The sequence below is a fragment of the Grammomys surdaster genome, unplaced genomic scaffold (genome assembly GCF_004785775.1).
Source record: "Grammomys surdaster isolate TR1022 unplaced genomic scaffold, NIH_TR_1.0 125630, whole genome shotgun sequence".
Taxonomy (NCBI): Eukaryota; Metazoa; Chordata; class Mammalia; order Rodentia; family Muridae; genus Grammomys; species Grammomys surdaster.
Window position 1 is genome coordinate 1,302,564 of NW_021620469.1, and position 2,717 is coordinate 1,305,280.

At 43.4% G+C, this 2,717-nt stretch overlaps 1 pseudogene; it reads right to left on the bottom strand.

Annotated features, from left to right (window-relative positions):
• Nucleotides 1-461: 461 nt before the first annotated feature.
• LOC114638810 lies at nt 462-2,443 on the bottom strand (annotated as a pseudogene).
• Nucleotides 2,444-2,717: the final 274 nt, after the last annotated feature.

Below are 2,717 nucleotides of genomic sequence, written 5' to 3' on the forward strand. Positions count from 1 at the left end.
GTAGAGAGGTCTTGTTGAAGTTGGACCAGGATACCTGGGGGGAGTCTCAAAGAACACTGGACTTCCCAGGACCATAGATATTCATTATAGGAACAGGGAGAGTAGGAGGTAAAGGCTTTTGATATTTTTCACCCTTGGTAGCAAATTAAATACAAAGAAGAGTTAGAAAGAAAGAAGGCACCCAGACAAAAGCAGGACTTTCCAGGACTGACAGTACTGGCCTTTGTATGTGCTGTTATGATGGAGTCAGTGCACAGGTTTGATTCCCAAGCTTTATAAAAGTATCTGAAGAGAGAAATGAAGAGATTGTAAAGAAGAAGGTAATGTATAAAAATGATTTAAGCTCTGCACTCATGGAAGAGAAAAATGCCATCCCTTTCCTGCAAACAGATTTCTTTATTAAGACTCAGATAGCCATACCCCAGAATGCTACACACTGGCCCAGACACTCGTTTTGTGTTCTAGCATTGTTGCAGAAGTTTCACTGTTTTCTGAATCCTAGGTATAAAGCTGGAGATTCTGGTGAATACCCAAGGAGGTGTCCAAGGACAGAAGTGATAATTGACAATTCCTCGGGCCACTCTATCACACACCAAGAGTCCCTCAGAGTCTCTCTGTGGAGAGAAAAAAAAAGAAGTTTTAGTACATATCCTCTTATCTCCTCTTTCTAGACCCATTTTATCCTTGTTCTTCTCTGTTCCCACTTAAGCCTGGGTTTTGAGATGAGAAACACTACAGGAGCTCATTGACTTCAATTCTGAATGGGACCAGGTAGACAAGGTCTATTAATTAGTAACTAGTTTGTCTCTGTCTGGCTTTACCCTTATTTCAGGTTAACTAGACTTAGCTCTCCTATTTTCCCATGGTGAAAGGACAAAAGATTGGCTGAGAAAAAGTGCCAGATTCTCATATGATGTTCTCTCCATAGTATCTAAAGGAGCCTTTGTTATAGAGCCTGGCTGTGTATCTGTAGTATGACTGTGGCCCTAGGCAAACATTTGAAGATGGTTATGTCCTTATGTTAGAAGTAGCCTTCCTCTCATTGGGATTTCCAACACAGAGATGGATGGAGTTCTAGTTTTCAGACCTGGCATAGCACTTCTGGATATTTTGAGCTTCTTGATTCACGTCTTGAAGTGTTTCAGGTGAAGTACAATTGGGCAAGATTTCCCAGCCAGCCACTCTGCACACCTGCCCAAGCTTCACCCAATAATGGCTCTTTGGAAGGGCAATAGTCTTCACAGCACTATTGAGTTGAGCTTTGCATTCCAGCTGCTCAGAAAGATGAAGAATAAGAGGTCAGATCTGGCACTCTCAAAAGCTTAAACCAGGGATGAAACTGCCTGTATCTTCCCCATTTTCAAAGACCCCCACCCACACCCCACACTCTAGCCCTATCCTTTTGCCCTGGGACCAAAAGATCAGCCACCTAGAAGAGAAAGGAGGACTGATGCACTAGTGATCTATGGGAGTAAACCAGACATCAGTAAAATGATACCTTCAGGAGCATGATGTCATTAACCCAAGATTCATTATTAAAGTCTTCACGTTGTTTGGCTTTATGAACAGGAATGACCTGGGTGTTTCTCTGTTCCTGGATATTGTGAGCGCCTAAGGTTACATTTATATGTCTCTGAAAAGAAGATGGGTTAAGTACAAAACAGGAGAAGTGAAGCAGTTCCTGAAAGGCAAGTAGAGGGTTCAGCCTAAGGCTGAGTCAAATAGCAAGACATTTATGGGGAAGTTGTTTCTTAGGTTTTGAATAACCACCCAGCTATGCAAACCCTTTGCAGATACTACCTGGTCCAGAATTTCACAATCACTTTAGGTCAAATAGGGTAAAGTCAAGTTGATCTTCACCTTTGTGTTGGAGGATCCTGTGTCTGCCTGTTTCCATCGCTGTGGAGCAGATTTGCAGCCACACTTTGCTGGCTCTGCTAGATTGTGGGTGTCATGGTAGACCAGTATGGTTCAGAAGAACAGAGACAAGACCAAGGAGACACCTGGAAATCTGAATAGAAGAATTCTTCTAGTCTTGGACCAGGTAGCAACCCTTGGATAAAGCTGCTTGCTCTTAGGTTTGTGCAAATAAAACTTCCAGCCCTCATTTTCAACTGCAGCTTTCCAGTAGGGTCCTATGATGTTTTTATAATTTGTCACTTTTAGATGATTGATGTCTCACTCACCAGGTGCCACTGCAAGGAGTTCACTGAGACTTTAGTGCCTTATTTATCCTGTGCTAGAGCTGGGACTCAGCTAACAACTCAGATGAACCAAGTCAGGAGTAGGTCTTAGATACAGCCTGACTGGGCACCATGCAAGCAAGTGTCAGCACTGGAAGTCACATGCCACAACTCTAGAAATGTGGATGGTTGCTTACCTCCTTCAGTGTTGACTGGTAGGACAGCCACCAGGAAGACCAGGGCAGGAAAATCCTCTTCATGGTCTGACCAGGTCTCAATTGGTGACTTTGTCACTTCTCACAACTTTTAAACCATCAGGTAAGGAAAGATGGCCCAACCAAAGACCTCTAATTTCCTGTGTAATAAATAAGATCTGAGTTCTTGCCACATCTGTGTGGTGAATGTACAGGAAACACACTGTTGTCAGTTGCTTGTGAGCATGACTTCATTCCTCACAGGAATGGTGTATGCTGAGAAGGGTAGGAGAGCCTACTGAGGCCTTCCACACTAGGCAGATGACAAGTTCCCTCTCCT